This window comes from Meles meles, chromosome 11 (assembly GCF_922984935.1).
Source record: "Meles meles chromosome 11, mMelMel3.1 paternal haplotype, whole genome shotgun sequence".
Classification (NCBI taxonomy): Eukaryota; Metazoa; Chordata; class Mammalia; order Carnivora; family Mustelidae; genus Meles; species Meles meles.
In genome coordinates, this window is record NC_060076.1 from 88,773,371 (window position 1) to 88,795,779 (window position 22,409).

General features: G+C 39.7%; 1 protein-coding gene and 1 pseudogene across 1 annotated transcript in view; both read right to left on the reverse strand.

The window, feature by feature from the left end:
* Positions 1 to 22,409, reverse strand: part of PGM5 (phosphoglucomutase 5) — a 191,393-nt gene that overhangs the window by 90,996 nt on the left and 77,988 nt on the right. The gene's annotated exons all lie outside the window — the stretch shown is intronic.
* Positions 15,458 to 15,583, reverse strand: LOC123953636 (annotated as a pseudogene).

The window sequence follows — 22,409 nt, forward strand, 5'->3', positions numbered from 1 at the left end:
AATCTTTAAAAAAAAAAAAAGAGTCAGGCTCGAATCATATAGACACATATCCTTCACCATCTACAAACTGCATGTGTCACGGAGCACCTTGACTGAAACCAAGTACTTTTTTTTTTTAAATATTTTATTTATGTCCTTGACACACACAGAGAGAGAGAGAGACAGCGAGAGAGGGAACACAAGCGGGGTAGTGGAAGAGGGAGAAACAGGCTTCCCAATGCAGGGCTCAATCCCAGGACCCTGAGATCATGATCTGAGCCAAAGGCAGATGCTTAATGAATGAGCCACCCAGGCGCCCCGAAACCAAGTACTTTAAAAAAGCGGTAAGACGAATTCAGAGATGGAGACAAACCACGAGAGACTGTTAACTCAAAGAAACAAACTGATGGTTGCTGGAGGGAGGTGGGCAAGGGGATGGGGTAACTGGTTGATGGGCAGTAAGAAGGGCACTTGATGTAATAAGCACTGGGTGTTATACACAACCGATGAATCACCAGACTCTACCTCTGAAACTAATAATACACTACATGTTAATGAACTGAATTTAAATTTTAAACATAATAATAAAATTCAAAAAGAAAAAGAAAAAGAAAAATACACTTAGAGATTCCCATATAGAAAGCACAGTACAGATAACAACGCTCCAGAAAACAACAGACCACACCTCCCTCCAGGTCACTCCCCAAAGGAGATGTATTTAACAAGAAGGCGTAGCCCAGAGGGTCAACTTCTTAAAGCAGAAATTTAGGAATCACACGCTGCCGATACCAAGTACATGCCCTCACCTGAGAATGTTCTATTTAAGATCCTTGTACAGCTCACACAATAAGGAAAGCCGTCGATTTACACAAGGCATCTCTCCACCCCACAGCATCGTCACGTGGCCGCATCTGAGGCAGAAAGAGTGAGCAGGGGCCGGGGAGACGATGCAGCAGCCCAGGGTTTTTGTGTCTCAGTACCCGGGCAAGCAAGCCCCTGGCCACCCTGGCTTCCACTGTCCCCCCAGCATCCCCACACTGTCTACTGGGCTGAAGAGGGGGCTTTTAGAAGCGTACCAGTTGCCTGACATCCCACATTTTTAGGTACCTGCAGCTTCCACTGGGGAAGTTCCCTTTCTGAGAACCAAACAGCACGTAAGCAAGTCTATAGGCTGGACCACCTGCATCAGAACTACCTGGCCATTTTGCTTGAAATGCAGATTCCTGGGCTCCCTTTGGCATAACTGAACCCAAATCTCTGGGGATAGAGCTGTGGAATCTGCCTTTTTTAACAAGGACATCTCCACCTGCCCAACCCCTGTAAGATTCCCAGGCACATTTGAGAATCAGTGTTATAAACACTCAAAAAAAAAAAAAAAAATTCCTGTTGAACACGATCTTATACCCAACTAAAAAATACAATCTCAAAGTATACTTCTCCTGAGATTCGTAGCAAAAGGGGATCTTTGGGAACAGTTAGTCCAACCACTTCATTCTTTAAATAAACAAAGCAGAGCTCTTGGCAGAGTAACTGACTTGCCGTGGTGTCTCACTGCCTGCTGACAGCGCAGCCCTCTGGGACTTCTGGTTCTGGGTCAGTCCCTAGGCTCTGCCATCACAGCCAACACCTACCCCCACCACCAACCCCCCCCCCCACGCCCGCCGCCCTCCCTGCACCACGCCCGTGCTCATCCACACATTCTCCAGGCATGATCAGGAAACTGTTGTTTCTCACTGTCTAATATCCAGCCCCCTTTCAAGGAAACAGATTTTGCTTTTGCAGAACTGCACCCTTCTCCACAGCATGTCACACAAGGTGATCCCTGCTTCTCGGGCCAAAGAACAAGCATGTGATTGAACACAGATGGGGACAATGGATGGAGTTTCTTCCTTGATCCAGAGGGCAACTGTCTGAAGAGACTGCCCATACGTAATTCCTGCCATCCAGGTTCCTATTATTTCTGAGACTAGCTTTTCCTTTGGTTCTGAGAGCTACCCTTTATCCTTCCAGTGCATTCTTTTTCAGTAACCTAAAATGGTTCTTTTTACTTAGATGCCAAGGACCCTACTTGACTTCTGCTTCCTTAATCCCAAACCATAAATGTGTAAGCACTGGGTTCAATTCAAGAGAAAGGGAAGTTGAGGTGAAATGTCTCCTTTTTGAAAACAGAGTTTGTCTGACCTTGCAGTGAGGTGGGTGGAGGGTACGTTCCTGGAAACCCAGTCTCCGTCAATACCCACCACTCTACTCATTCCAAAAAGCCAAGTATTTTCCTTTTGATCCCCAAACACCTCATCCCCAAACTAAAAGGCTTAAGATACTATCTGGGCAGCTGAAAACAGAAATACTCATGAACCCACAACTGCAAAGTGATCCAACGACGCTTCTAAGTAATGTACGCAATCTCAAGGTCCAGTGCCAAGAAGTTATTGGGCTCACCACATCTGCACAAGTTTCCCCTCCTTGTCAGCCTGGGTTTCATCTTTAATGTCCTCTCCCCAGGGCAGCCCTATGGTCCCTGACATGCGGTACATCTGTCTGTAATTTCCACATAATAGGAGCGAGCCTCGGTTCTTGTAAAGCCACGAGTGCCATTAAGAGGTCTTTCTGCCAAAACACATATGGCTCTTTTGTTAGAAAGCTATACAAATATTTGTGTTTTCTGTTTGACTTGGCGGCAGTGCAAAATTTCAGACTCTCTACTGCTCTTGCTTTGAAACCATTGCTTGTCTCCTGCTGCAGGTTATTTACTGGTTATGGTGCTTCTTCAAAGTAAGTTCTAACTTTTCGGAGGGGAGTTCCAGAACTCTGTTGCTTAAGAGGCCCACCAGTTGGGCGTTGGCTCCAGAGAGGTGGTATATAGCCCAGACAGCACCTTAACATGAAGGGTGGAACTTTAAAAATGTATTTTAATTTTTTTTAAACCTACAATAAAATGGGACTTTGGAGTGTGTTCTGTTCTATGAATTGTCATTTATGTATAAATTCATGTGAACTAGCTTCACAGTCAGGAGACAGAACATTTCTATCCCCCTCGAGAAACTCTCTCACAAAGACACATTGGTCCCCCACTCCCAGCCCCTGGTAACTACTGCTCTGGGTTCTTCTCTAGAGTTTTGTCCTCTTGAGCACCATATAAATGGAATGACACAGTATATGAAAGGTGCCCTTCACTCGGAATAATCACTTGAGATTCATCCAAGTTGTTGTGGATATCACTAGTCCCAGTTTATGGTCAAGTAGTATTTCGTTGCATACATATATCACACATAATAACAAATAATAAATATTCACATATTTATCTATTACCTGTTGAAGGACACTGGGTGTTTCCGGTTTGGGCAATGTTATGAATAAAGCTGTTATAATTCTCTGTGTCCAGGTTTTTGTGTGAACATAAGGCTTTATTCTCTAGGGTAAATGTATAGGAGTGGAACTACAGAATCACATGTTAATCTTACTTGCTACTTAATAAGCAACTGAAAACCTGTTTTCCAGGGTGGCCCTGTATCCCATTTTGCATTCCTACCAGCAGGATGTAAGACGCTTCAAATGACAGACATCTCTCTCATCACTTGGGATCAGCAATATTTGTTATTTTAGCCATTCTTTTTTTTTTAATATTTTATTTATTTGACAGAGAGAAATCACAACTAGGCAGAGAGGCAGGCAGAGAGAGGGAGGAAGCAGACTCCCTGCGGAGCAGAGAGCCCGATGCGGGGCTCGATCCCAGGACCCTGGGATCATGAGCTGAGCCGAAGGCAGAGGCTTTAACCCACTGAGCTACCCAGGCGCCCCTATTTTAGCCATTCTAATTGTTACACAGTCATGTCCCATTCTAGTTTGAGTTTGCGTCTCCTAAGAGCTAATAATGTGGGGTGTCTTTTCATGTGCTCATCTGACACCCATAAATCCTCTCTAGATCCCATTCTTAACTGTTTTGACAGTTCCAACTCTTCCAATATGCTGAAAATATTATTGTTTCTCCAATGAATTACGTTAGCACTTTGGTCAAAAATTAGCTGGCCATATTTATTCAGGTCTATTTCTGGACTCTCTATTTTGTTTCATTGATCTATATGTCCATCCCTTAGCCAATGCCTTTTGCTTTCTGCTAATTAAAAAATGTGACTCCTCCAGCTTTATCTTCTTTTTCAAAATTGTTTTCCTTGTTCTAGTTCCTTCTTTCCATATAAGTTTGAAAGTCGATCTGTCTATATCTACCAAAGTCTTGTGGAAATGTTTATTGGAAATGCATTAAACCTATGGATCATTCGTCATCAGAAGATAAGTGACACCTTTGCTACACTGAGTCTTCCAATCCATGGAAACATGGTATATCCCTTGATTTTCATATTTTTTTAACAATGTTTTCAGAATATAGATTCTATATGTTTTATTACGTTTATAGCCAAATTTTTCACTTTTTTCAACAACTGTAAATAATATTGCTTTTTCGCGTTTCAGTTTTCAACTAAACAGTGATGGCATACAGAAATACAATAGGTGGGGCACCTGGGTGGCTCAGTTGGTTAAGCAAGTGCCTCCAGCTCAGGTCATGACCTCAGGGTCCTGGGATCAAGTCCCACATTGGGGGAACTTTGCTTTTCCCTCTCCCTTTGCCCCTACACTTGGATGGTGAGCTCGCGCGCACGCTCTCTCTCTCTCTCTTTCTCAAACAAATTTTAAAAATCTTAAAGGGAAAAAAGGAAATGTAATTGGGGTTCAAATGTTCAGTTTGTATTCTCTGATTTTCCTTTCTTAACTTTAGGACTTTTGGGGGCATCCCTCAGGATTTTCTATGTAGACAATCATATCATCTGTGAATAAAAATGGCCTTCTTTCTTTCTTTTCACTCTATATGCCTTTTAATTCCTTTTCACAGCTTATCATTTTGGCAGTTACTCCCAGCATAATGTTGAATAGTAGTAGTGAGAGTAGACAAACTTCTCTTGTTCCTGATCATAAGGGGAAAGCATTCGGTGTTTCACCACTAAAAATAATTTTAGCTGATGTTTTTTTGTAGAAGCCCTTTATAGACTGAAGAACTAGTTTAAATAGATGTTGACTTTCTGTCAAATGATTATCAGTCTCAATTGATATGAGTGTGTGGTTTGTCTTCTTTAAACTGCTAATACAGTGGATTGCCTTGATTGGTTTGTGAATATTAAACCAGCCTCACATTCTCGGGATAAACCCCAGATTTTTGTTTCTATATATTGTTGGATTTGTTACATTAATATTTTGTTAAGGATTTTTTTCATATATGTTAGTGAAGGATACTGATCTCTATCTTTCTCTTCTTATACCATATTTGTCTGGTTTTAGTGTCAGAATAATTCTGGCCTCATAAAATAAGTTTGGAAGTATTTCACCCTTTTCTGTTTTCTGGAAGAGACTGTGAAGAATTTGTTGGCTATTTGGAAAAAATCATCAGTGTATCTGTCTGCACTTACAAGTTGATTTTGGGGGAGGTTTTAAACAACAGATTCAATTTCTGTAGTAGCCATAAAATGTTCAAATTATCTAATTTTGGTGAGTGTTGATAATTTGTTTTTTGAGGACTCAATCATCTCAACTAAGTTGTTGAATTTATTCATAAAGAGTAGTTTGTACCATCACTTTAATGTCTGTAAGCTTGGTAGTGATATTTTCTTTTTTTTAATTTTTATTTATTTATATGACAGAGACAGAGATTACAAGTAGGCAGAGAGGCAGGCAGAGAGAGAGGAGGAAGCAGGCTCCCTGCTAAGCAGAGAACCTGATGCGAGGCTCGATCCCAGGACCCCGGGATCATGACCTGAGCCGAAGGCAGAGGCTTTAACCCACTGAGCCACCCAGGCACCCCATCGGTAGTGATATTTTCCTCTCTGATATTCATAATTTGTGTATATTCTTTTTCTCTTTGTCGATCTTGCTGTATTATCAGTTTTATTCATCTTTCAAATAACTAGCTTTTGGTTAATTGATTTTTCTTCTTGTTCTACTGTTTTCAATATCACTGATTTCTACTGGGATCTTTATTTTCTCTCCTCCTTGCTTTGTATTTACTTTGCTGTCTTTTTTCTAGTTTCTTGCAGTGCAAGCCTAGATTACAATTCAGAAGCTGTCTTCTTTTTTAATATAAGCATTTGCTGCTACCATTTCCCCCCTCAGTACTGCTTTATCTGCATTCCACAATTTTTTATGAGTTGTATTTTCATTTTTATTTAGTTCAAAACATTTTCTAATTTTCCTTGGAAGTTTCTTTTTGACCCATGGATCACTTAGAAGCATGTGGTTTAATTTCCAAGTGTTTAGAGATTTTTTTCTGCTATTTTTCTGTAATCAATTTTTAGTCTAATTCCTTTATAGTCTGGGAACATACTTTGCATGGTTTAAATTCTTTTACGTTTTGTTGTTTTTGTTTTAATGACCCAGGATAAGATTTACCTTGGTAAATGTTCCCTGCACTTGAAAAGAATATATATTCTGCTGATGATTAGCGTGTTCTATAAATGTCAATTTGATCCAGTTGATAGATAATTTTCTTCAGTATTTCCATACCCTTGCTGATTTTCTGTCTCATCTGTCTTTGTCTGTCCTACAAGTTTCTGAGAGATTAACGACGTCTTCAACTATAATTCTAGATTTCTCTGTTTCTCCTTTCTGTTCTATCCATTTTTGTTTCATGTACTTTGAAGTTCCATTATTAGGAGCATATACATTCAGGATTGTGTTGTCTTTTTAGTAAATTAAGCCAACAAAATTTCGGTTTTCAAAGACTTTGCAGTACGGTTGAGTTTTTAAAGTCTATGTATACAGTTTGGGGTCAGATGTACGTTATGCTCAGCTAAAGAATGAGCCCAGTAGTTCATAGATAACTCTAATAATTTCCCCTGAATCCATCCTCTCTTTTTTTTTTTAATTTTTTTTTTTTTGACAGACAGAGATCACAAGTAGTCAGAGACACAGGCAGAGAGAGAGGGGGAAGCAGGCTCTCCACCGAGCAGAGAGCCTGATGTGGGGCTCGATCTGATGCGGGGCTCAATCTGATGCGGGGCTCGATCCCAGGACCCTGGGATCATGACCTGAGCAGAGGGCAGAGGCTTTAACCCACTGAGCCACCCAGGCGCCCCCCATCCTCTCTTTTGATACTTTCCAGCTTCCCTGCGGTTCTTCTGGTACCCTGACAAGAAAGTTGGAGTCTTATTTACTCTATTCGGTCATATGCTTCATGCCTGTCCCTGTTCCCGTGAGGAGGGAGAGCCAAGTGGTGGGAAGACAAGGGGAGGGAGAGAAGCAGTGATGTTTTTCCCGACTCTCTCAGAACCACTTCCGGTTTGGGGTTCCTGCCAGCCATCTTACTCCCACTGCCACTGCTACCCCGGGACTGCTTCAGAACTATGGCACAACAGATGAAGAAAAGAAAGGAAAAAAAGAAAAGAGAAAAGAAAAATGGGAAATTTCTTTACCTTCTCTCTCTAAACTAGAGAAATTCTCCTGGAATTCTACCCATGCTGGTGTTGACTTCCAGGTTTCAGACTGCACTGAGGTCGAGGTGGACGACAGCAGAAACACAGAAAAGGTAAACTCACCACTACTTTGATGGGACTTAAAGTCCTGGTCTTCTTCCCCAATCTGTTCCTATTGGCTTTTCAAAGTCCTCAAATAGCTGTTCTGTGACTCCTGTCCAGGTTTTACAGCTGGCGTTCTGAGGTATTACTAAGAACTCCCTACTTTTTAAGGCATATCATTTCATGGGACTTGCTAAGCTTCCTGTTCCCTACATATAATATCTTTCATCGCAGCCACGTCTTTCAACAAGAACCAGAGTAAATGAAACAAGGGGAGGAAACTAGTAAAAGAGAGAAACATCTCAAAAATAATGATAAATTTCTGTTGCCAAGAATTTTTAATCTGCAGGTTACTGAAGAGTACGTGACACACCTCATTTGACTTTAATTTCAAAGCGACATGACCTGATGGGGCTAATAAAGTGAAATGTATGCTATAAGCATTTTCGTATGCAAGCCAGTTCTTAATTATTATCAGTAACACCATATTTTAATTTTAGTGACAAAACTCATTAATACAGATGGAATTTCATTTAATTCACGCTTGGTTCCAAACTGGTTCACTTAACTGGTGAAAGCATATTGCTATCAGAGTTAAACACCTGAATGTGTCTGGAAATATATCATGCATGGCACAGAGTTAAAAAGTTTGGACCTTGAAGTCACGTAAGTATAGATCTGAATTCCAGCCCCCTAAGTTACTAGAATATGACCTTAAGCCCTGGTTTCTTCCCAGTTAATAATGCAAGTTTTTAACTTAGCTTTTCCAGTTGCAAGGAACATAGTCTTGACTCAAATTATCTCAAATATTAGGTGGGATATTGCAGTTCGTAAGGGTATATTTGAGAATAAGAACACGGAAATTTCAACCTTGAGGCCAAGGCCTAAAAGAAATCTAGGGGAACACGGAACAACCAGGCTTCAGAACCATATGTTGTTCAGAATCCAAGGAGGGTATATAGTCTGTCATGGCTGGTCATCTCTCTTTCTCATTGACTTCCTCATTTTCTATTTGATATGCACATTTAAACTTGACTTTGTAGGTTCTCCTTTCTCATTACTCTTGCTTACATGTAACTTCTAATCACTCATGACGATAAATGGCCCCACCACATTCCTTCTACCTCAGGACCTACAATGTTCTGCTCCTGCTCAAGGAGGAGTCTTACATATTGAAATGACTAAATTCAAGATTATTGAAAAGCATCTGATAATGTTGGTATTCCCTGATTGTGAAGAGCTTTTTGCTCGATTTCAAAGGATAATGACCAGTCTGTGAATAGGCCACACTGAGCTGGTTGTCCATTCTTGGGCAAATCTATTAGGGCTCACGTTCATTTATAAAAATCAAATTACGACCACTCTTTGGCATATGAGTGGGAATAACTTATTTGGATGTGTATGTACCCTGATTGGGATCCAATATCACAGAAGGATAAAAATTCTAACACCAAGTTTTGTACCTTGGCTAAGTAGCAAGGTATTTATATATATAATCTTTATATATCTATAATCTATATAATCTTTTATATAGTGGGTCTAAAAGTAATCTACCAATGCATATTCTAAACCATATCTACATTGGTTTGAATAGATTTCAGATTCAATATTTTCTATGTTGAACCAGGATTGTTTCCTTAAGAGACTCGTAAGAGCTGGTAAATACTATATTTTACAGAGGATGGTTCCAGACAGCTACAGGCACATTCAGCTAAGCAAGTAAACAGTATAATCCTTATTACTCTATGTTTCTCCTTCTTTTGGCTCTGAGCCTTCAGTAAGCAGAAGGATGAAAGAAACCAAACCAACATCTCTCCCAAACTCTTTATTTTATCTGTGCATTTGATTTATCCAAGGTTCAGTGAGGAAAACACAGGCTTTAAACGAAAGATCACTATCACGTGAATGCTATATCTAACTTGGAACTTGATTAAACCAAATCTGCACATTGGCCAACAGGTCAAACGTGCCCTATGTAAGTACTGGGGAATGTTTCGGGGCACACATAAACACACAGGCATCAAAACCGATTTGAACTGGACAAATAAAATCTGGCCCAAATGCAAGCTTGTTCAGTAGTGTCTCTCAGCTTTCAAAAAGCCCTAAAAGAAAAATTTACAGTTTAAATGTCTCAAAAGAATCTTCCATAGGGAGTTAATGGATGTGTTCATTAATCAAAGCTCAATCAAGAGAACTTAATTTGTTGCTGGCCATCTTTAGAAGAGCAGGTTTTTATACTGCTTTGGAACAGCCCTAAACAATCCTCTGAAACTGGGCAACATTCATTTGTAAATGTAAGATTCCTGGTCCACTGGAACTCAGAGATCATCATCCGTTCCACTGCCCTCACTGCACAGGACATCACGTGGGGAGTGAAAAGCTGGAAGTAACCTACACATCCAGAAATAGGAGAATTACTGAGTACAAGAGTCTATCTTCATGCAATGAGATAAACAGTTGTTTAAAAGAATACAATATGCTTAAATATTCTGACATGGATATTCATGACAACTCTAAAGTGAAAAAAGAAGAAATTTTAAAATCAAAGTGAGTATGACCTCATTTTTTGTTTGTTGAAAAACACAAACTAAAACTCTGCATGTATGTAATGTTTGAAAGGCCACAGACCACTGTTAATAGTGGTTCTATAGAGAGAAAGGGATTTTTTAAAAACAAAAGCATCACAACAAAAAGACCCCATCAAGAATAATAAAATAACCCATGCAGTATGCCAATAACCTTAGGCACCACGCATGCAAGAAAGGTTCCTGGACTGCAAACAGCCCACAAGTGAGCAATGGGAACTCCCAGGGGAGCACTGGATGGGGAGGATTTGGGTTTTGAGCGATCCCCAGCAGCCACCACCACCCCTCCGCTCTTTGATGTGGAAAATGATATTCTCCCCATCTTACTTAAAATGCTGTTCAAACCCAATTTTCATTCTCCCTAGCACTTACTTTCCAACCAGCTGCCTCCTTTAGCTATTCCTAGGGGGAAATTCTGGAAAACCACAGCAACATCCTAGAAAATCCACCTCCTCATAGAGTGGAATAGGCTTAGACTCTTCATTGTACATTTTGGCCCTCTGTCTGTTATAATTTGAGAAGCATATTGTTAAGTGTATTATCTGAAGTTTTTTCCAAGCTCGCATTCCAATGCCATGGGCTCGAGAACTGTGGGCGGGTCGCCTCTTTTGGAAAGCTCACCCTAAGCGAAGTAAAGCAAGAACTTTAATAGTGGCATTAAATCCTTGTGTTCTTTTTAAAAAAGGCTTTTGAGACACAGAGAAAATTGATCATTGAGTATTCCTGGATTCACTGTGAACACTTGAGTCCTCTGCTCCCAGCAAAGATAATATTGTCCCCACCTGCTTAGTGTCTCCTCTTTGCCCACCCTCTAAAGGGATTTTTTGTCTCTTGCCAACTTAATTGCTGAATTCCTGTGACACAGAATCAGGAGGATAAGAAGAAAGAGGTAGGACTAGAAGGACTGACTCCAATAGGTGAAAGAAGAGTGGACAGCATTGGGGAGGGGTCAAAGAGAGAAAGTGGAGAAGAAAAGCTCCAGGTGGGCTTCAGCAATGAGAAAGCGGTAGGGAAATAAGAATCTTAGGCAAGATGGCTAAGATCTGTGTATTAATCCCTTTTGATGTGTTCCTAGGACTGCAAGCAAACTTTAGAACCACTTTTCATTTGCTTTTTGTTGTTTCTTTGAATGTCACACTGCCCTGAAACTTGGTCACATAAGGACAAAATTTCTTGAAGCTCTAATATATTCTAGGATAAGAGGCAGGTATGATACACATAAAATAGTCTTTAAAAGAGCCATGGTGAAGATCAATATGAAAACAGCAGATCTGAATAACACTATAGACCAAATGGACCTACCAGATATATACAGAGCATTCGATCCAACAGCAATAGAATACATAGTATTTTCAAGCACACACAGGACATTTTCCAAGACAGATCATGTAAGGCCACAATACAAGTACAACCAAATGTAAGAAGACAGAAATTATATCAAGTGTATTTTCCACAGTGATATGGAATTATAAATGAGTAAAAGAAAGGAAGCTGGAACATTCTTAAATATATGAAAATTAAACATGCTTTTGAACAACCACTAGATCAAAGACTAAATCAAAAGAAATTTTTTAAAATGTCTGAGACAAACAAAAATAGAAACAAAGCATAACAAAAGTTATGGGAGGCAAAAGAGCATTTCTAAGAGGAAAGTATATAGTTATAAATGCACACACTGAGAAAGAAGAAAGCTCTCAATTAAACAACTTAGCATTATGCCTCAAGGAACTGGAAAAAGAAGAGCAAATGATACCCAAAGTTAGCAGAAGGAGGGAAATAATAAAGACTAAAGCAGAAATAACTGAAATATACAACAGGAAAACAATAGAAAAGATGGGCAAAACTAAAAGTTGGTTCCTTGAACACATAAACAAAATTGACAAGCCTTTAGCTAGACTCACCAAGAAAGCAAGAGAGAGGACTCAAATAAATAAAATCAGAAATGAAAGAAGAGACATTACAACTGATACCACAGAAATACAAAGGATCATAAGAAGCTACTGTGAACAACTTTATGCCAGCAAATTGGACAACTTAGAAGAAATGGAAAAACTCCTAGAAACACACAACCTACTGAGACTGAATCATGAAGATACAAAAAAATGTGAATAGACCAACAAGTAAGGAGTTTGACTCACTAATCAAAAGCCTCCCAACAAAGAAATTCCAGGATCAAATGATTTTACTGGTGAATTCCACCAAATATTTAAAGAAGAATTAATACCAATCCTTCTCAAACTCTTCCAAAAAACTAAAGAGAAGGGAACACTTCCAAGCTCATTTTATGAGGCAAACAGTGCCCCGATGCCAAAGCTGGATAAGGACACTACAAGAAATAAAAGCTCAGACCAATATCTCCAATTAATACAGATTAAAAATCCCCAACAAAATGCTAGCAACCCAAATTCAACAACATATTGAAAGGATCATATACCTTGATCAACTGGGATTCATCCCTGGGATGCAAAGAAACCTCAACATATGCAAATGAATCAATATGATAACATCACACTAGTATAATGAACGATAAAAATAATACGAACATCTCAAAAGATGCAGAATTTGGCAAAACCCAACATTCTTTCATGATAAAAACTCTTAACAAATTGGGTATTGAAGAAATATAGCTCACCATAATAAAGATCATATATGAAAAACCACAGTTACCATCACACTCAATACTGAACTGTTGAAAACTTCTGCTCTAAGATCAGGAATACAACAAGGGTGCCTACCCTCACCACTCCTCTTCAACAGAATATTGGAAGTCCCAGCTAGAGCCATCAGGCAAGAAAAGGAAACTAAAGACATCCAAATAAAAAAGGAAGAAGTAAAATTGTCTCTACAGATTAACACGATCTTCTACATAGGAAACCCTGAAGACTTAAAAAAAAAAACTATTAATCCAAAAAACTATTAAAACTAATCAATGAACTCAGTAAAACGGCAGGATACAAGATTAACATACAAAAATCGGTTGTGTTTCTATACATTAACAACAAACTATTTGAAAAATAAAGAAAATTATTCCATTTATAATAGCATCAAAAATAATAAAATTCTTAGAACCAAATTTAACCAAGTAAAACTATAAGTATACTGAAAACTATTAAACACTGATGAAGAAAATTGAAGAAGACACAAATAAACAGAAAGATACTCCATGATCATAAACCTGAAAATTAATATTGTTAAAATATCCATACAACCCAAAACCGTCTGTTGATTCAATGAAATCCCTGTCAAAATTCCAATAGAATTTTTCAAAGGAATAGAAAACACAATCATAAAACTCTTACAGAACTACAAAATACCCTGAAGAGCCAAATAAACTTTGGGAGGGATGAGGGGAGGAGGGAGCCACAAAGATGGATGCATCACACTTCCTGATTTCAAAGTATATTATAAAGTTATAGTAAACAAAACAGTATGGAACTGGCATAAAAATAGACACATAGGCCAAATGAACAGAAGCAAGAGCCCAGAAATGAACCCATGCATATATGGTCAACTAATACATGGCCAACAAGGGAGTCAAAAATACTCAATGGGGAAAAGACAATTCCCTCAACAAATGGTGTTGGGATAATTAGAAATTTACATGCAAAAGTATGAAACTGGATGCCTGTCTTATAACACTCACAAAAATTCACTTGAAACAGAAGACTCAAAACCATAAAACTCCTAGAAGAAAACAAGTATGAAACTGGATGCCTGTCTTATAACACTCACAAAAATTCACTTGAAACAGAAGACTCAAAACCATAAAACTCCTAGAAGAAAACACAAGGACAATGTTCCCTTATATTGGTCTTGGCAATGATTTTTTTTGGTTATGACACCAAGAGCATAAGCAACAGAAGCAAAAATAAACAAATGGAAATAAAACAAATTAAACCACTTCTGCGCAGCAAACAAACCAAAACAAACAACAACAACAACAAAACCACAATTAAAATGGAAAGGGAACCTACAGAATGAAAGAAAATGCTTGCAAACTATGTATCTAGTAATGTATTAAAATCCAAAATATGGGGTGCCTGGGTGGCTCAGTGGGTTAAGCCTCTGCCTTTGGCTCAGGTCATGATCTCAGGTCCTGACATCCAGTCCCGCATCGGGCTCTCTGCTCAGTGGGGAGCCCGCTTTCTCCTCTCTCTCTGCCTGCCTCTCTTACCTAATTGTGATCTCTCTCTGTCAAATAAATAAATAAATTCTTTAAAAAAATAAATAAATAAAATCCAAAATACGTAAGGAACTCATAAAACTCAATACCAAAAGAACAACCAGCCCCATTAAGAAAATGAGTAAAGTTCTCCCAAACAGACTTTTTTTTTTCAAAGAAGTTATATAAATACCAACACGTACATGGAAAGCTGCTTGACAAACCCCACTAATCATTAGGAAAATGCAAATCAAAACTACAATGAGATATTACCTTGCATCTGGTAGAACTGCTGTTATCAAAAAGACCAGAGTTAAAAGGCACTAGCAAGGATGTGGAGAAAAGGGAGCCCTTGTACTCTGTTGGTGGGAATGTAAACTGGTGCAACCACTATGGAAAACAGCATAGCATTTCCTCAAACAACTAAAAACAGAAATACCATGTGATCCAGCAATTCTGCTTCTCGGTATTAATTAGAAGGAAATGAATCACTATCTTGAAGAGGTGTCTGCACTCCTATGTTCACTGCAGCGCTGCTTACAGTAGCCAAGACATGGGAACAATCTAAGAGACTAATGACAGATGAATGTCAAGAAAACACACGCAGACATGCATACAGACACACACACATGCACACACACAAAGACACACGCACATCGGAATATTAGTCAATCACAAAAAAATAGGAAACCCTGCCTGTTGCAACAAAATGGATGAAACTTGAGGCTGTTATGCTGAGTGAAGCAAGACAGAGAAAGGGAAATATGATACGATCCCACTTCTAAGAAATTTTAAAAAACTGAACTCATAGAAGCAGATAGATTGGTGATTGCCAGGGTGGGGGGGAATGGGGGAAGGTGGTCAAAGGGTACAAACATCCCTGTTATACGTTCTGAGGATGGAAGGTACGGTATGGTGACTATGGATAGTGATATTATATTGTTTATTAGAAAGTTGCCAAGCGGACAGATCTTAAAAGTTCTCACCGCACACACAAGAAGTGGTGTTGAGTTGACAGGTGTGCTAACCTTATTGTGGTCATCACTTTTCAAAATATATGGATATGAAATCATCACATTTGTACCTGAAGCCTGCACAACGTTACATGTCCATTATATCCCTATAAATCTGGAGGGAAAAGAGAGCCATGGTGTAAAATTTATTGCTAAAAACAATATATTGAGAAAGTTTAAAATTTTGACAAACACATGCAAATTACGGTTGACTACTCGAATTTCGATTAGCAATAATCACGTCTCAGATAAACCTCATTGGTTAGGACACTGCCTCTGCGTAAAGCTGCTTACTCTAAGTTCAAAAGACAACTTAAATACAAAGAAATAATTAAATGAGAAAGTAATCTGATTAGGAAAGAATAATTGCCTCAAAGTTTTCAAACTTTCTGGCTATCTTAATTTCTGATCATAAAAGTAACGAGATATGGAGAACCCAAATATATGCATTTCTAGGTATGGGAAAGGAAATCTGAGATTTCCCTTATAACCAGAAAGTTGGGGCACCTGAGTGGCTCAGTTGGTTGAGCATCTGACTCTTGGCTTTGGCTCAGGTCATGAGCTCAGGGTCATGAGGTCAAGCCACGAAACAGGCTCTGCAATGGCATGGAACCTGCTTAAGATTCTCTTTCCTTCTCCCTCTACCCTAGCTCCTTCTCTCTAATTTGAAAAAAAAAAAAAAGATAACAACAGAAGTTCTTCAATTGGGTTTTGCCTGTCAAAGAAAGCCCAATGCTACTAAGAGAATAAAACCGACAATAACCAACCCAGATTAAGTGTTCCTCCTCCCAGCAACAAAAACACTGAGTGGTTTAGATCACTGGTGTTCTTTGTGTAACAGGATTGCGGGGTTCACATCCATACCTGGCTCTTGTTCAAAGGATGGGTGTGGAAAACAGGATAAAAAGAAATTGTCTTAAATTGGAACAGTGTAGATTATCTCTAAGATTTTAAACAGTGACAGCTATTAAACTCTGGGATAGAAGCCTGAGAAAAACTGTGGCCTGTTTTTCTCCAGATGTAGGGACAACCAGAATGCGTGCTCTTTAATGCAAGACACTGTAAGTCATAGAAACAAATGAAAAATTGTACCTGGAGGACATTTCTTGCCACCTAGTGTACTATTCATCCCAAAATATACTTGTTTCTTTTGACTTTAAAAAGACTGACAAAGACCACTGTTGGGCAGTGGATTTTGTCTTACGTGGGATATGAGAGCAACAGATACTGCTTGAAGGGAGAGTATTACCTGGAAGTTGGGATTAACTCTCTGATACGTTTGTGTTTAAGAATTCTGTGTTAGTGGGAAGGCTCGTTAAGTGTCACTCTACTGCTTTAGAACCTTATTTGATATTCTGGTTGGCTGGTTGAGTAGTTGGTTGGTTGGCTGACTGTTTTTTAACATGTGCTTGTATTTACTGCTCTAGAAATGGAAAAAAAAAAAACACCCACAACTTCACACAATGGGCCTGCATTTAGTTTAATTAGAACTCTGTCTCTCATCAGAGGCAGAGAATTAATATTTTCTTGAGATCCTTAAGGTAATAAAGGTAAATAAAGCTTATGGGAAGCTTACTATGCGCAAAGAATGCTTTAGAGTAGTAACGCCACATGAAACTTAAAATAAGGCTGGTGGAGTCCTTATAATAGTAGAACTCCTGGAGCAGACACGGACATGTTCCACCCATGCACCTTGGACCACTAGAAGAACTGAAAGCAAGATAATGTCCATCTTCATTTTGCAGATGAGGAAAGCAAAAGATGGAAAGTTAGATTTGCCCAAGACCGCACAACCAGCATGTGACAGAGCTGGTACCTGAACCCAGCACCGCGCCACAGACACCACCACCCCCCCGGTAACGTAGTCATGATTTTATGGGGTGCACTCTTCAAAACATAAATACTCATGGAAATTCCATAAGTTTCGGGCGCCTGGGTGGCTCAGAGGGTTAAGCCTCTGCCTTCGGCTCAGGTCATGGATCTCAGGATCCTGGGATCAAGCCCCGCATGCATCGGGCTCTCTGCTCAGCAGGGAGCCTGCTTCCTCCTCTCTCTCTGCCTGCTGCTCTGCCTACTTGTGATCTCTGTCTGTCAAATAAATACATAAAATCTTTAAAAAAAAAAAAAAGGAAGGAATTCCATAAGTTTCATTGAATGTATGTGCCTGTGCCTGTGAGACTGCAGAACGCGAAAGATAGTGCTAGCAACTTCCAGAGGAAACTGGGTCTCCTGCAGCTGATCTGAATGCACCCTAGAAGCCAACATTTAAAAATGCGAAGCATGGAGCAGAGTTTCCTCTCACAGGCGCGCTTGGAAATCCTGATTCTGTGCAGAATCACAAACTCCAGATATATATTTCCATACTCCTGACAGGTTATTAGCTTGCAGCTGAAATGGAAGACGTGAACTTGGCTCGGGGGAAATGGGAATTAGCATGCCTGCCTAAAAGCCAGTCAACAGAGGCAAAGTAAAAATTACACACAGGCACTTTCTAAATAGGAGCTGGAATGGAAAAGTTTGAAAGAATTTGCTCATCAGTATAAATTTGGGATCATGAAACCAGCTACAGGAGGCCAAAAATAAAACGAATACTGACCAAAACTCTAACTATATACGCACATGTGGAATTAGGACCAATAACACATACAACACAACTGAGCCAGATCCATCCCCCTGACGACATTTAAAACTCGGGGATCATTGACACTCTGTCTAAAACACAGAAAAACGCCTTAGTCCCCAAGATGGTCACTGATTAAGTGGCCGTCTTGGGCAGATAATATATTTATGATCAAATAATAATAATTAATAAATGTTAACAAATTGGTTTCATCTCTTGGTAGGTTCAAGTGCCTTTATTTTTACTCAACTATACAGATAAATGCTCCGCAATGCACACAATAACGTGTATGTTTTTTTTAGCCAAATGTGGGGAGTTCTTTAACAGAACACTCTAAAAGGAAAGTCATAGCTTTCTAACTCATAGAGTAAACTCTAAGTTATTGCTCAATAGCGCGATGGCCCACATAAGGCAATCTGGGGGTCTGAAAAACTTGTCGAGGTTCTCTGAGGGTTTCCATAGAAAACGTTAATTAGAATTTTGGACCAGAGCTGCCCTCTTTGACAGTCTCTGCCCTCAAACGTCAAGCTGAGCCAACACTCTGAGAGGCTTCGTCGTACACCCAAGGTTGGCTTTCCAGCCTTCAATAAATTATATAAACTCCCAAGGAATGAGTTGCAAAACAACCCAGAGTTTGAGGCCAAGGAAAACTTTTCAGAACTCTTTTCTCAGTTTCTACTCTCCTTATCAAAGTTGTGCAGCAAGAGGTAAGGAGGGAACATACAACGTTTAGCCTCAGATTCATTCATACACAAGTGCAGACCTCCAAACTCTGATCTTCCTGAATCGGACCCAGCATCCACGCCCACGGCAGGTGGCCTTATGATGCTAAAGAGGATCAAACAGGGATTTTCTGCTCCAGAGGGGAACTGGAAGCCCTCCCTACCCCTGCTGTGTCAAGGAACTCTGTTTGCACATCCTGGCTCTTACCAAACAACCTGGAGTTCTGTGACACAGGATACGGTTAACCAACAGCACCGTGGACGGCCCTTCTGTCATCCCAGCCTCTGTTACGTGATCTTGGTTACAGAATGACAGGTATTAGAGGGTAGATGATTAAAATATCTGACCAGAGTGGGGCCCTCCCTGAAATCCCATTACATGGGTCAAGGCAGCTTCACCCTCTAACTCCAGACTGAAGACCAGATTGAGGGCCAAAGTCTTCCCCTCCCACCGGGGACCTGGCTCTCAGGGCACGGAGATCACCTGTGCTGCTCTGCCTCTTTGTCTCCAGCTCAAGGACCAGTGCCTGGCATTTTTAATAACTCTTTGATGCATGAAGCCTTGGCGAGTCAGGTATGTAAGGAGCCTGTCTTGTTCTAGCCATCCATTCAGTTTATTTGCACGGAACGACCACTCATTGAGACCGTATGACAGGCCAGGCCACACAAGGGTGCAAAGGTGATTAGGACAGTCCTGCCCCCGAGGACCCTGCAGTCTGGGGGAGGCTTCGTAGCTGAGTGATTTTGATAGAGCGTAAAGACGGGAATATGGCCACCAAATGCAGATTTCTGAATCCTGCTGGATGCCTTTAAGAAGACATTTAGGCATTCTGTGACATTCTAGGAAAGTTACCAAAGGGAGGGGTTTTTGGATGAAGGGGGAAAGCTTAAAAAAACAGGATAGATAAAAAATGTTCATTCACTTTGACTGCATAATTTCTCCTCTGGAACTCATCCCAGAGAAATTTGTCCAAAAAAAAAAAAAAAAAGTCTAAACGTACAAAGACGTTTTTCAGTGTATTATTATAATAGGGAACAACTGTAAACCATTTAAATGTCCATCACTAGGGGAAAGCTACTAAATTATAGCACAACCATAATGTTAGATGGAAAAAGTAGAACACAGATTTGAATGAGGTACCGAGATTGGAACCATATATACATGAACAAGATCAGAAAGGAGCTAAAAAACAATTGTATGTATATGTAAGGAATCGGAAGTTTACAAGGTTCTTTCACATATTTTCTTCCTGGAAACTTAAAACAACTCTGGGAAATAAGTATGCTAATATGACAATGAAGACACTTTTTTTTTTTTTTTTTTTTTTTAAAGCATGAGGAATGGAGATTTGGGAGAATAAGTGGCTTGTCCAAGGTCAGGGAAGAAAATGCAAACCCAAGAAAGACACCTAATCTCAAATTCTTTCTTTTCATTGTACTACTCTGCTTCTGGAGAATGAAAACAGCTGTAGGTTAGGGCAGATGAAATTCTCCTAGTTCTTAATCCGCAATATGTTTCTTTAAATATGTTTAAATGTTTTCACTAGTAAACCTTAATTTTAAAAATACAGCTCAAGTAGGATAGAGGGATTTTACATAGCAAACAAAAATAACCTTTGCTGCCAACCAAAGTGTTAGGTTTTTGTTTTGTTTGTGTGTATGTCTCTCTAAAACAGAAAATCAAGAAAACGTGAATCCTAGTCGGTTTGCAAGGTCAGGGAAGAAAATGCAAATTCACTTTGATCTCCATTATAGAAAGCCATTTCAGACATCCCTTGTCACATTTTGTGCCCTTGGTTTACTGACAGTGAAAGTTAAAACTGTGTTTTGGGGCACCTGGGGGGCTCAGTGGGTTAAGCCCCTGCCTTCAGCTCAGGTCATGATTTCACAGGGTCCTGGGATCTAGCTCTGCATCCGGCTCTCTTCTCAGTGGGGAGCCTGCTTTCCTCCCTCCCCCCGCCTGCCTCGCTGCCTACTTTTGATCTCTCTAGGTCAAATAAATAAATAAAATCTTAAAAAAAAACAAAACTGTGTTTTAATTCATTAATCAATAAAAAAATCGGTAAGGTGTTACCATACTGTTTGACCTTTGAACACAATTGCTTCAAGGTGGTTTTCTTCCCACATGCCAAGCAGATAAATATTTAATCTGAATGTCCAACCCTAAGCTATTCAGGATGAAAGGTATTTCTAAAATGTAGGTGTCATAACTCCAAAAGAGGACTATGCTTAGGATAGTATTTGATCCAACCCCAACATTCTCTGAGAGTTCTCTCCTGATTTTTTTTCTCTCTGCTATACATATTAAGAAATACAATAACAATGTATATTTGCAAAAGGCCATGTCTACTTTCCCTAAGATAGATAAACAACGGAAACCCCCCACCACTCCCCATGATCAGCAGTAACACTTTGAAATCTCCATTACTCTAAACTTCACCTCTCTCTCCTCCTTTCATGGTGGATTGGACTGTTACATCATCACCAGCCAGATGGGACCCTTTGGCCATGAGCCTTGTTGGCCATCTTTTGAAAACAATTCTGCTGCTTGGGTGTTTCTATCATGTCATCAAGGGGGATGCCTCTTTTGCCTTCCTCTGGTTCTCTTTTTTTCCCACTGCTAGAGAAGTTTTGATAATTCCTGTTTGTTACTAGTCCTTTTGCCTGCCAAAGGACAGAAAATAAGACTGAAGTTACCTACACTAGAAAGAGCTCCCAGATGAACCCTCAGGAAAGATCCACTATAATTCTTGAATTATTTCTTTGGGTTTTTAAAATATTTTTTTATTATGTTATGTTAGTCAATGATTCCTTTGGAATAAGAAACTTCACTATTTTAATGAACAGCAAACAAATAGCCAGACACTTACATAAAATTTGCCTTGCTAGAAATGTGTTTAATCACATGATTATATTAATTTCAGATAAGGAGGAAGAAAGCAACTTTTGAACATCAGAAGACAGGTCTGAGCAGAGATTGTAACTTGAAGTAGTATCAGATTTGGAGAGGATCTTTAAAAGCAAGTAAGTCCAACCTCCCTCCTAATATAAAATCCCTTCCGTAAAATCTATGACAATGGAACCGACTGTCTTCTCTAAGTTTCTGAGATTCCTTCTCAAGGATGCCCACTTAATGCCTTTGCAGAGCAATATTAACAGTTAAAGATTCTCTTATTTTGAATCAAATTTTCTCTCTCTCAAACTTCTACGGGCATGCACCCTCTGATTAAATACAGAATAAACCCACTGCTTCTCTGTTTGATGGCATAATCTAAGATTTGGTTCCCAAGGAACCCTAGTGGTCTAAGACATGTTAACAGGTGTACCTGGGTTGGGGGTTCTTTGTGCAAACAACTTGAGGAAAGACTGCATTCTATAGCCCTCAATTGGAGAATCACAGCAACCAGTTCAAGACTGAAAAGTTTTAAAGGAAAACTCTCTTAATTTCATCCCTCTTCAAACTGATTTTGTCTGTGGAACCCCTCCCACCTTGTTTTGGAACACCATTAACATTTCTCACAGTGTTCTGAGAATCACTTTGTGGGAAATGCCACACGGAGTCTTTTCTAGCCTTGACCTCTCAGGTCTTGTCAACAGGTCTGCACAGGAAAAATTTCCAGACACTTCCCCATCCCTGTTCATCATGAGGTCAGGAGAGCCGGTAGGGTGAGTGTGCGAGGGCAAGAGAGAGAAGACGAGCTCTGAAATGAAGTTAGAAGAGAAACGGTCACAGACTGTGTCTGATTCTGATTTTGTTGAGCGACATGACATC